Source organism: Ambystoma mexicanum, chromosome 7q (assembly GCF_040938575.1).
Source record: "Ambystoma mexicanum isolate Mex_15411 chromosome 7q, UKY_AmexF1_1, whole genome shotgun sequence".
NCBI lineage: Eukaryota > Metazoa > Chordata > Amphibia > Caudata > Ambystomatidae > Ambystoma > Ambystoma mexicanum.
Window position 1 is genome coordinate 558,863,313 of NC_090941.1, and position 13,506 is coordinate 558,876,818.

The 13,506-nt window shown below is 46.0% G+C and overlaps 1 protein-coding gene across 1 annotated transcript in view; it reads right to left on the reverse strand.

The window, feature by feature from the left end:
• The window catches only part of LOC138528064 (guanylate cyclase soluble subunit beta-2-like), a 309,889-nt gene that overhangs the window by 128,437 nt on the left and 167,946 nt on the right, over window positions 1-13,506 (reverse strand). The gene's annotated exons all lie outside the window — the stretch shown is intronic.

The following is a 13,506-nucleotide window of genomic DNA, read 5'->3' on the forward strand; positions in this document are numbered from 1 at the left end:
AGGAGGCTAGGTGGGACCTACGTGGTTGTCACATGCTTATATTATGGTACCTTGGAACCTTAGGGGACCCTCCGGGGTCCAGTTGGGCAAGGGGAGATCTAATGTTGGACTGTTCCTTAGGGTCACCTAGCTCTCTTGGCGGAAGGGGAACCGACCACTCGAGTTGCAGTTGCTGTTTCTGGTTGGTTTATTCACATTCCTTTATGAAGTGAAATATGGGTGAGGCCCCGCAGGGGAGGGACATATGGCCCAAAGACGGGCGGTTGACCCTGGCAGTGTGGAGGAAGTGAGTAGGGTATATAACAAGGAGAGTGTCCCTTCCCTGTGGCCGACTGCTACCCTGGGGTGTTTAGAGCGAGAGAGTTCCTACATAGGGTATTCAGTGTGGGAGAGGAGCCCCTGCTGGTCCGTCAATCATCCCTGGCAAGTTTGGGAGATGGGGGCAGACGTCTCGATTTCGGGCGTGGATGGTTGGGGTGGAGGGATAGTGGGGTAGGGGGGATATTTGGAGGGGAGTACATGCTATGCAGTCCACATGTTGAGAAGTCTGCGGGCCTAATTGGACACGGGAGATACGAAGAGAGAAGAGTGAGGAAGGGCTATGGCTGAAATGTTAATTGGTACCCTGAACGTGAAGGGTCTAAACTCGCATAATAAGAGGTCCCTCACAGCCAATATGTTTCGTAAGCAGCAATTGACGGTCCTCTTCCTAAGGGAGATTGTCTGGAATTTCTGGGCCTCTCATAAAGCCTCTCGGAAGGAGGAAGTGAGGATATTGCTGGGAAAGTCATTTGCTCTGGAGGGGGCGCACGAGTCACGCTGGCCACCCTCTATGCCCCTAATGCTGGACAACTGGGGTTCAGAGTAATAGACGAATGGGCAGTGGGCATGCTGATCCTGGGGCGGATTCTAACCTGATACTGGACCCTGAGCTGGACTGGTGGTCAGCAAAGTGTCAGAGACCAAGAGACCCTGTGAGAGACATTCTCAAATTCAGGGAACTCCTACAGGACCACTTTTGGGTGCACGTGTGGCACAGGGCTTGGCCGGCACCAGGGGGTTTCACCTTCTTCTCACCCCTTCACCAGTCGTACATCAGGATTGACCTTTTATTGGTCCCGAGGGAAGAGGAGGATGAGGTGGGTGTCCCAAGGGTATAAACTGTCACTGGTCTGACCATGAACCGGTGATGGTGGTGTGGCGGCTACCTAAGCCGCAGCAGACTTACAAGTGGAGATGCAATGATATATTGCTGAGAGACCAGGTGTTTCTAGAATTCATGGGTAGGAGATGCATGCATATTTTGAGATTAACAACACTGGAGAGACAACCATGGCAATGGTGTGGGAGACAGCCAAGGCCACGTTTCAGGGCTTACTCATAGCGGAGGGGGTCCCGCAAGAAAAGGGAAAGGGCCCTAATCTAGAATAGGATCTGTGCGGAGCTGAAGGCAATGCGCCTCCGGCTGACCCGTGGAGATGTTAATAGAGGGGCCTTTCTCAAAGATACGAGGGACAAAAGACAGGAATTGCACACAGTCTTACTTGGGGAGGTGATCAACAAGATGAGGTACACTCACCAGAGATACTACAAGAATGGGGACACAGTGGGGACCCTCCTGGCACGTAGGGTCAGGGGCTGCAGAATGGAAAGAAAGGTTGCTGGTATCCGGGATGGGGAAGGTTGGCTTTCCAGGGGAGGAAAAGTTGTAACAGACTGCTTTGCACGTTAATATAAGGACTTGTATACCAGGCCAATGGGTGAATCGATAGAGGATATTAGGTGCCCCCTCCCCAAACTCACGGATTCGGAAAGAGAAGCCTTGGAAGGGGAGGTAACGGGAGAGGAGGTCCTGGAAGCTATTAAGGGACTGAGAGTAGGAAAGGCCCCAGGTGAGGATGGCTTCACAGCTGATTTTTATAAGCAGTACCATTTGCTGCTGGCAAAACCCCTGGCCAAATTGTACAACTCGATTGTGGGAGGGGATACGATACCACCGACCTTCCTACAAGCTTTGATAGCTGTCATACCGAAAGAAGGGAAGGACCCGGCCGAATGCGCCTCTTATAGGCCCATATCTCTCCTCAATGTGAACGCTAAGATCTTCGCCAGAATCATGGCGACGCGCCTGGAATCATGTCTCCCTTGATTAATTCACCAGGACCAGATGGGCTTTGTGCTGAATAGGCAGGGTGCAGATAGTGTGCGTAAAACTCTCCATGTTATGAGCTCCCGGATGACGCGTGGGGAATGGGGGCGCTCTTGCTCTCCCTTGATGCCAAAAAGGCATTTGACCGGCTGAGCTGGGCCTTCATGGGGGAGGTCTTGGCCTCTCTGGGAATGGGCCCAAGATGGATGGGGTGGCCCGGTACTCGGAACCCATGGCTAGAGCAGTGGTTTATGGGACCGAATCTGCGTTCTTTCCTCTGCAACGGGGTACACTCCCGGGGTACCCGCTCTCCCCTCTAATCTACACATTGGTAATGGAACCATGGGCGGTCTCGATCAGGGGTAACAGGGAGACCAAAGGGGTAGAGGCAGGCGGGATTTGTTGCAAACTGAGTCGTTTTTCAGATGATGCACTACTTTACATCCCTGACCCGTCACACTCGGTACCCCACATCCTGCAAAGCCTTGAGGAATACGGGAAGGTGTCTGGTTTCATGGTTGACGTGGGCAAGTCAGTGGCATTCATCATTGGGAATCTATCAGAGGTGGAAAGGAACTATGTAGCTGGGCTCCCATTTAGAGTGCAGAGATGTTTCGATACCTGGGGATTCAGTTGACACGTAATCTGGGGGATCTATTTCCGCAAATTCCCCCACCCCCCTATGGGCAGCAGTAAAGCAAGACCAGGACAGGTGGGGGAGCTTGGAACTGTCCTCGATGGCGAGGCTACATCTGATTAAGATGGTGCTACTCCCCAAATTCTTATTTCTATTCCAGATGCTCCCAGTGGTTGTTCCCAGGCTATTCATGCTTCAGGTAAAGCGAGTCCTCCTGCGGTTTCTCTGGGCAGGGAAGAAACACAGAATAGCTTATGACACACTAATCAGACCCAAGGAGGAGGGGGGTGTGGGGTACCCTGACTTGACAACCTACTCCAAAGCTACTCAAATGCGAGTCTTATTGACCCACTTTGCCCCGGGGAAACAGTGGGCGGCACTGGACAATGAGGTACTGGTTCGGGTCATGCTGAATGAGTTTTTATGGATCCCTAGATCATGAATTCTGAATAGAGTCTTGCGCCACCCGGTCCTGGAGGCTCTGTGGTCGGTCTGGAAGGAGGGAGGAGACAATAGGTGGATTACAACATGGCTAGCACCCCTGAGCTGCATCTGGGCATCCCCACTACGAGACGGGATAGAGGAACTACTAGCTTTTCAGTTATGGTATGAGGTAGGGCTGAGCAGGGCAGGTCAGCTGGGTGTGGATGATGCCTTTATGTAGTTGGAGGAGGCTCTGGGTCTGAGGGGGGTGTCACCCTTCCGATTTTTGCAACTAAAAGGAGCCTTGTCTGAGGGGAGATGGGGGGGGGGTGAATCTCAGAAGGAAACTAACTGAGTTTGAGAAATTCCTAATAACACAGAGGGGATCCAAAGGGCGGATAGCGCGGCTGTACAAACGGATATTTCTGGCAGCTCCGATAGAACCCCCGTTCTCGAGAAACCGCGTGGGAGCGAGACTTGGAGGAGGATATTGGGGATTGTGGCTCAGAATGTGAAGGAGGGCGCACCAGTCTACCCGATCTCTTCAGTACAGACACCAGGCCCTCAAACTCAAATACATCTGTTGTAATGATGTACTATTGGAAAAACAATCTTATAAATTCCCCAAAACCTGATGCAATGGATTAGTAATTCCGAGAGTTACACAATTTGACTATTTGGGCATTCATTTTAATGAAAAATTCAATGGGAATGCACATATTTAAAACAGGCCTCACAAATGAAGCAATCCATCGGGGGCATTTATAGATCTATGAAACTACATAAGCAGCAACCCCTTTGCATTGCAAAAAAGGTTTACAATGCACAGACTGTAGGAGCCGTCAAATATAGGACCGCAATTTGGGGGAGGGCAATAGAGTATTGCAAAAAGAAGATAATTGTTTCCTAAAAAAAAGCTCTTAGGCTTGCCATTATCAGCCCCGAATGTTGCTGTGCATAGTGGGTTAGGTCTATGTTTCCTTGAAGACCAATTGGCAGTGGGACCTACCATGTTATGGCTGCGTGTCTGGTCAAACCCAATGGCTGGGCTCGCACATATGATAAAGGACTTGTTGGGCAAGAGAGGTCTTGTTAATATTGGATAGTTATCAAACATAAGGAACATGTTGGGGCAGATTAGTGTTAGGAAAGATTTCCTTTTCATGTATAATTTTCCCTCCAGTTGTGTACCCCCCAACTTTTTGCTTTGTTTAAAAACCATAGTCTGACTTTACCAGAGGAGCACAGCTTTCTGCTGCACTCCCCTGGGCTTTTTGCTCACTTCTTATGGGGAAACTGACATGCCCTTAAAGACAGTCGGTACTGGGAGACTTTGTTTCCCTTAGTCCTTTGTCAATGTTGCAACTTTTCTGCAACATGTTGCAAGTGCACGAAGTACCTTACAGTACACTGCACTTGGGTCTTCCTGTCATTTCTAAAGGACCTAGTTACCCTCAAAGGATTTTTTAGGAGAAGTGCAGATGTGCCTTGGACAGGGCTGGTGGCAGCTTATCTTATCGTATATTTGAACGCTTTCTTGCCAGGTAAACCGCGCTATGCCACGTGGTTCTTTGTCCTGTTCTTTGGCCATCTTGCCCCTTCACCTTCCCCAGGTCGAGCCAACCCGGGTCAGTCCTTTTTTGGGGATACATTTTCCTGCAAAGCGCCATGCTTTCGCAGGCTTCTGCATGCCTTGTGTGTGTGCCCCCAGGGTGTGGGATGGACTGTCACATCCTGGGTGCCAGAGAGTCTGGGGTGCTTTGAATGCTTGGGACCACTGTGGTCCATGATTGGCCCATGTATGGTATGCCTCTATGTGAGCAGATCTCCCATTGGGTCCTCTTCGTTTTGGCACGAAGGAGATTTTGGATAAGAGAAGGCTCAAATCACCCATACCATGTCGATCTCTGGAGTTCTCACTGAACGAAGGATAGGATCCAAGTATCCTAAAACTAAGAAGCCAAGTCGAGGAACTGCTGGTGACCCAATGGAAGGTTTGGCACCCTGAGCCTGCTGTCGTCCCGTAGGACCCCTCTGCATCTGGTCATCCTAGAAGGTCTGCAAAGACACTTCAACCCATTGGGCCCAACTATTCTCGGCACCTTCATTAAATCGTGCAAGTAAGCCTTTTCGGAAGTGTCCCTGGGCCAACCAATGGGCGCACCAGCTTGCGCAGGAGTTTTGCCATAATACCGCCGCCATTTCGAGGAGACCCTTTAAACTTGGTACATTGCAAGCTCTGTATTCATTGCACTCTCACACCAAATTCCGTACACTTGCCATTCCCAGGTTGGAGCAAAGTGAGTGCGCCTGAACCGGAATACATGCGGTTACTGTGTTGCCCAGCCGTGGTGACGAACTTTGGAAGTTCATTGCAGCTGTGGTCCTCTGTGACCTGAATCCTGCTACAGCAGAACTGGCCTGATCCATCCACCAGGAGCTGAGAAATTTCCACTGTCCCGTTTGGGAATCAACACTGTATCTTGGTCGATGAAAGCCACAGAGCCATGAGATTGCTGCATTTAAACCTGCAACCGAAGTGAACTCGACTGCCGAAGTTTGGTGCGGAGTGCGCATGGGGTCAGTGAGTAATTGCAACCCTTACCAGTGGCCCCTAGCGCATCCATCAATTTTTACGCATGAGTGGCCCCTGAGGGCCCCTCCCCTTTGGACTACCAGTGCAAACTAGCAAACTATTCCTGAATTCTGGAACCTGCTCTGCCCTAATGGGGAGAGCCTCCACGAACAGTGGGAACTTATTCTGCATCACCTCACCTGCCTTCCTGAGCTGATACAGACCCTTGAAGAGACCCCATTTTGCCCATCTGCATTACCGTGTGCGCCAGCATTGCAAATACATTTGAGCAATAGGCCTCACTCTTCTTAGGGATTGGACAGCCTTTCAGTTAGGATTGTTTTTGATGCAGAAGGGACTAAAGACTATTTGAACTGCTGCTTCCTTCTCTGTTTAGGTTTTGGACCCATTTGGTGCATTCATCTTTTAGACCCCATTGGACTTGGATGTATGTGTATAGATAGGATTGTAACAGTTTATACTGTATTGCTGTGATTTTCTTACTGTGTTTTGAATGGCAAAGGCCTTGGAATACATGTATTTGATATATATATATATATATATATATTCGGCTGACTGGGAGTGATTTGTAAGTGTCCTTTACTCTGTGTGCTCATTGAGGTCTTTCAGTCACACTCACCCATCCTGAGAGCTAGTCTTGACCGCCGCCAAGCTACCCTGATTGGTCTGGCTTGTCCAGAAGGTTACCCCAATCCAAGAAACTAGGCTGGCCTTCTGAACCTCTGCCCACTAGGTCAGAGTTCAGAAATCTGTCTTAAGAATTAGCGTAAGCAACTGATGGTTAATCCATCCCTAATAGACAACACCAAGAGCCACCATATAAAGGTTAAAATCAAGGAGCAGATAATTGACAACAGAGAGACGTGGGAACTGTTAAAACACATGAGCAGACAATTGATGATTACCTCAACAAATTCAATAAAGGAGTATCTTGTTTGGTCTAATTACAAGTACCAAAGGATACCTATTACTAGAGCACGATTTGGGTGCATTGCACTGGGTGAGGTTCTAGCCAGGAGATCAGGTAGGAATCTTAAGATAGAATGTCCTTAGTGCCAGACTGGTTTTGAGGACTTAAAACATTTTCTGTTCCTTTGCCCAGCGTATCACCTATTGAGGAAGAAATACATAGTACCGCTGTTTGTGAACAGAGGCTTTAGCCAGTACTGCCCTGCTCTGTACTATCTGTTGAATGCTGCCTTGCCTGCCGTTGCATGGAACCTATCTTTATTTATTATAAGAACCTGGAGACTATTTGAAATGGAAGAATAGATGCTGAGGTATTGGTGGGATGGATGTATACATTTTAAAGTTTCCTCCTCCCTTATGTAACAGCCGATCTAAATTGTATGGATGTTAAGATAAGTGTTATATGAATTATGATAATTGTAACCCATTTTACATGTTTTGAATCGGTAAAATCAACTCATTATGAAATCTTGTTCTACATGTATTATCTTCCTCTGTTTTAAATGATTTGCCAATACTTTCTTTAAATTTTGATATTTTATGACCATGTTATGTACTTTTCATGGATTTCTTCTATTTTATAAATTTGAATGAAAGAATCTTACTTACTCTTACTATATTTGTTTTCTTATCACGCTTTATTTATTTATTTTTATTTATTTATTACATTTGTTATACGCCCAGACCCGGCGGTATCACGGTGTAGTTACAGAAAGTGGGTAATACAATCTTAAATTATAAAATAAAAACACAGTAAAGCAGAAGTGAGAATACATTCAATATATATACAAATGAAGGTGAAGGTCAAGTCCAGGTCAAGTCAGGGTAGGATGCGGCTGGTTCCACTTAGTATTGGTTGAATAACCACGTTTTCAGTGATTTTTTGAATTTAGGGTATGATGTCTCATTCTTGATGTCAGTGGGTAGGGCATTCAAGTTTCTTGGAGCAAGGACTTTGAAACTGCTGGCCCCCGCTTTCTCTCTTTAGTATCTTGGGATTTCGAGGTGTGTGTTGTTGTTAGATCTGAGGAGTCTGGTATGGGATTTCATCATAACTGTATCGATGCAGTATTTGGGAGCTTTTTTGGCAACACATTTGTGTGTGATACTGAGGCTTTTGAATAGAATCCTAGCTTTAATGGGGAGCCAGTGGTTGTCTCTCCTGATGTTGGAGATGTGATCAGACTTTTTTATGCCTAGTGCAGCTCAGAGGGCTTTATTCTGCATGAGTTGGAGTTTGGCTATATTTGTGATGGAAGTACCAAGGAAGAGGATATTGCAGTAGTGAAGTTTGGATAGTATTAGCGCTCTTGCTAGTGTAACGCAGTTGTTAGGAGTGAGGGGTTTGCGGCTTAGGGAGATGAGTTTGGATGTGTAGGAAGTGGATGAGGCTAGGGTGTTGATTTGTTTGGACATGGTTAGGGTGGCGTCTAAGTAAACACCAAGTGTCTTGACTTGTTTAAGCACTGGGATCGTGGTTCCATCAATGATGAAGGATGTATAGGCAGGCTTTAGAGAGTCAATTTTAGAGGACGAACCAAGTATGAGTAGCTCTGTTTTATTATCATTTAGACATAAGCTATTGTTAGCCATCCAGTTTTGTATAAGTGAGTACATTTGGTTGATGAGCAGTGAGTCTTGCCCATGGTTGCCTGATAGTGGAATGAGGATCTGGGTGTCATCTGCAAAATTAGTGTAGATGACACCTATGACATCCAGAGCTGCGAAAAGCAGCTTGGTATATGCATTGTAGAGGGTGAGGGATAGGCATGAACTGTGTGGGATGCCTACAGGAACTGGTATGGGGTCAGATGATTCTTTGCCGATGGAGACTCTTGAGGTCCTATCTGCTAAGAATGATTTGATCCAGTCAGTGGCATCCTTGGACAGGTTGAAGTTATTGGCTAGTGTCAAGCAGAGTTTGTCATGGCCGACCAAATCAAAAGCTGCCGAGAGATTTAGTATTAGTAGACAGAGTTTGCCTGCTTCTCTGGAGGCATCCATTTGGATCTTTAGGTCGAGATGGGCCGTCTCTGTACTGTGGTTAGGGCGGAATCCTGACTGTCGATCCCCCAATAATTGGTGGTGTTCTGGGTGGTTTTGAATTTGGGAATATGCTATTTTGTCAATTATTTTCAGAAGAAATGGGACTGTTGTAATAGGTCAGTAGTTGGTAGGGATTGAAGGGTCTAGGGTTAGTTTTTTGAGGAGGGCGGTTACCCATGCTTTTTTGATACTGGTGGGGACCGTGTTTGTGTTGGAGGAGGCATTGACGAATTCGGTAATGATAGGTGATAGTGTAGGGGCACAGAGTTTGACTAGGTAGGATGGGAATTGGTATTCTTTACAGTTAGAGGCTTTGAGTTTGGCTATTGTATCTAGCACTTCTTTGTGTGAGACCGGTGAGAAGTGAAATGGGGTATCCGGAAAGGTGTTGGATTGTTTGCTATGATGGTATGAGGTGTTTTTTCCGTTAGGAGTCTTTTTTGCTATCAATTTTCTTTTGTAGCAGTGAGCTCTACTTGCAAATCCTGGATTTTAGTGTACAAGTGTTCTTGGTTCCTGAGTGCATGTTGTTTGACTCAAAGCTATTCACTGTGTGATCTAGTGCACCTTTCCCTTGCCATATTCGCTGTCGTTGTCCTCTCACAACACCATTCTTCCTATCCTGAGATAACCCTCTCTTGATTCCTCTCTCCCTTCTAACTTCTGTTCAATATCACTTCTCCCATACCTTTCTAAACTCCTGGATGCTTCGCCTACTCCCAACTTTCTTCTTTTATTACTGCTAACTCCATTCTTCCCCACTTTCAATCTGGTTATTATCCCTGTCACTCCACTGAGACTGCTCTTCATTCTGCTTGTGACTCACTTATCTCTGCACGCTATGCTACACATTGTTCCCTCTTGATTATTCTTGACTTGTCTGTCGCTTTCGACACTGTAGATCACTCCCTGCTTCTTTACTTTCTTTCCTCTCTTGGATTCTCTGGGCCTGTTCTATGTTGGCTCCAGTCATATCTGTCTGACTGCACCTATTCTGTCTCCTGGGCTGGCAAACCTTCCCTTACTCTTTTGCTTTGCCACAGTGTCCCACACGGCTCTGTCGTGGGTCCGCTTCTTTTCTCTCTCTACACCTGTCCTCTTGCCTCTATTATTTCTTCTTTTGGTTTATCTCGCCATCTCTACGCCGATGACACTCAGCCCTTTCTATCCTTTTCTGCTTTCTTCTCCTCTATCCATACTACTCTGTCCTATTGCCTACTGGCTATACCTCCTCCACTGCCTCCTCCCACCATTTCTTTTTTTTCCCTCTTTGCTTCCCATTTCTCCATCAGCATGCAATCTAGATGTCCACCTTGATTCTTCTCTTTCCTTTCCCCATATCTCATTGCTCTCTTGCTCCTGCAGGTTTGATCTGTTTAATATTCACAAAGCCTGACCTTTTCTTACCTTCCACGCCTCTAGACTTTTAATCTCGTCTCTTATCTTTTCCTGTCTTTTCTACTGTTCCTGCTGTAGAGGAGGCCCCAAATATAGCCTGCACTCCAGTCGCCCATTTTGAAGTACCAGGAACGTTCACACCGAGATATGTGACGTATGATGAACAAATAAACCAGCAGAGAGCCGCAGTAGGGCTCTGCCCAGTGCCTATCAGAAGAACAATACCTATTGAAGTACCAATAACCGGACAACTATGGACATTAAGGTACCCATTGAGAAAACCCTACAAGCAAATAAAATGAAATGAAGATTGCTTAAACACTGTCCCGGAAGAAACTCAAAAGGCCTTAATTGAAGATGAATGGTGATGACACGAGGGCCTGGACAGACTCACAGATGAAAGAAACGACAACCACAGGATGACACACAGAGACGAAACGCCATGAATGAGGATATTGTGAACTTAGAAGGAGAGACGATGTTTAAATATAAAGAAACTCAAGCCGTAAGCAGGACGAAGATATTCAACCAGCTAACGCCTGTCCATATGCTTGTAACCGCAAGAAGCTAAGAAAACAGTACAGCTTGCTAGGCTTAGTAGAAGAATGGAGCAGCAAGCACCACCTATACATATCTACCTCAACGAAGCACACTATATAAGTGCGAGTACACTTTACACAAAGCAGAATCAACTCAGGTTACTAGGGGTCCAAAGGACAGGATTCGTACTGCAGCTAAAATGAGAAGAGATGACTGAATCGAAACTCAGCAAGAGCAGCTTGCGCTGGGGAAGTTAAGGTCAGACCAAGAGAAGAAGTGAACAGTAGCTTTGCGGAATCAAAACTTAAGAACAGAACAGCCTATCTCAGGAAGGCCGAGATAAGGAGGCCCAGGCAGGTGGCAAGCCGAATAAGAAGTAAACGTGCAAATAGAAGACAAATTAAGCAGATTCACGGTGTGCTAGCACGTGACCAGCCGAGCGAGCAGAGGCACAGTTTCACACCTACGCCTGGCTGTCGTCCAGACAGGGCTATCATAACTTTTTCTGACAAGAAGATACCGTTTCGAGGCTGACCAAAGCCAACTAATTGACACATAGCCACTAAAGTAATGATTGATGGAAGGGAGGCCGGGTGAATCTTGGGGCATCCTGCACCGGGTTGACCATTCTGCATGCTGCTAATTAAAGTGGAGATTTATGCATGGAGTTGAAGCCAACCCAATCACAATGGGCCAAATAATCTCGGGTCCTATAGATAGTAGAACCAATGGGACGTTGTACTTTTAGTGACGTCTACCGTAGTCATTTGTGAAGAAAGGGCTTAGACGCCCACCTGATAGTGTTCATCCGATCCCCACACTCTGTTACCATATACAGATATAGCACCTGTATTTAAGTTACCTTTTTCCAACCAATAGAATTTATAACTTTTGAGTGTTACACGTCAATGATGACAAGTTTTGGGTATAAATGTTACTGTTTGTATGAAGTTGTTGGGAGTTGAAGCGAGACGGGCTATCGCATCACTTTTGATTTCCATGTTTCCCCATTTTTTGTACTTAACATTAAACAGACTCCCCTTTGCCAAATCATTGAGTTATCCTTATTGATTGGTGTTGGAGTAAGAAAACCTGCATCCCCATCCCCCCCAAGGTGCAGCTATCTCGTCTTAAAGTACTGCAGAGCAAACCCCGACTCTATGGGCCGGCCGGGGGTCTCTCCAGTACACTTGGTAGCAGAGGATGGTTGGTGACCATCGATTATTGATTAAAATAAGACACCTATTGACCGTCGACATGAAGTAACTCTAGGTCTTCGGCAATATCGCGAGTCCTTTACCATTTCGGCCGAGTAGACTGTGAATCTCCCCGTAAACAATGGTAGTGTAAAAGAAGACTGCAGTCAGGGCCTGAAGGGACCCGTTTTCCCAACACATCCCTTCCCATTCCTACTGGCAGCCGATCGGGCGAAAATCTGAAGAAGGGGGTAACAAAGGAGGTGATCCCGAGGATCCAGAGACAAACCGTGCAAATGGTGAGTGAAGCTAAAATAGAGTGCTTTGGCAAACAGTGCATGCTTTAAAAACAAGTAAAGGGAAAAGGTAACGGAGGGAGGAGGAAAAACAAAATATGGTTAGAAGTAGAGGAGGCGGTATATATATATAAGGGGATAATGACTCGAGAATAACAGAATATATCATGGTTACCGGGGTGGACACCCGAGAAGAGAGAGGTTACCAGGGCAGACACCTGAGAAGTGAGAGTATTCGCCTTATTCCTGCGCTTTAAATATAGCGGCCAGAAGAAACGTGTACCCAGAGTCCCACATAATGGGGAACAAATAGACTATCACAATGTTTAAAGACATTGTGAAAGGGTCTTCCCACTAGCTCTGGAACGTTCTCAATGAGGTGAAAGAAGACGTGGTATGCAAATCTACTATCTTCTGGTGATAGGGATATTTGTCCAGTCTTTGATGAGATTCAGGATTATATGTTCTTTCCTTGATGTAAACAATGTCTGCACTGTCCGGTCGCCTGGAGTGCAACCAAAATAATGATCTTATTCAAAAGATGGCTTAAATGTTCAGTGTTTGCTGGATCTCGAAGGAATGTTAATGTATAAGTAAGGGGTTTGTTTACACTCCAGGAAGGGGTAATGATTAGACGCAGAGATATCTGTGTCCATCTGGTGTCCGTCTAGTCTGTCAAGTGTCTGTCTTACATGTTTTTTATAACGTCATATGTGAAAAAAAATGTGTTAAGAGAACTGATGAAAAATGTTTGTGCGATTCGATAGCTAAGAAAGAATCGCACATGAATTGTTGTTTTTGGAGCAAATTGATGATATAAAATTTTAGTGGAAAATTTGGATTGGAGCTTGTGGTTTTTGGTGCTCGCTCATATTGTCACAAGGTGTTTAAATCACACAAAAGCATTGACAAGTGTTATATAAGAGGAAAGTGAACAGATTTAAACATGGAAGACATAACTCCATTAGCACACTTATGCAAGCAATTGCCAAAACACGCACCCAAGTTAAAGAAGTATAGCACTGAGTGGGTTAAAGGTACTGCCCACAGGTTGTTCTCCTGACAATAGATGGACAGTCTTCGATTATGCGAAAGAAAAGTGTATTGATGAGCTCATCTATTTCCGCCTGTGCTGGGAGCATTTGCTTCTTTTTCGCTGTATTCAGGGAGTATGATGAATTGTTCGGCAATGACAGTAAGCAGTTGTCTTATTATTTTATTCATTTTCAGGATCTTGGAGAAAGTCTGTGACACGG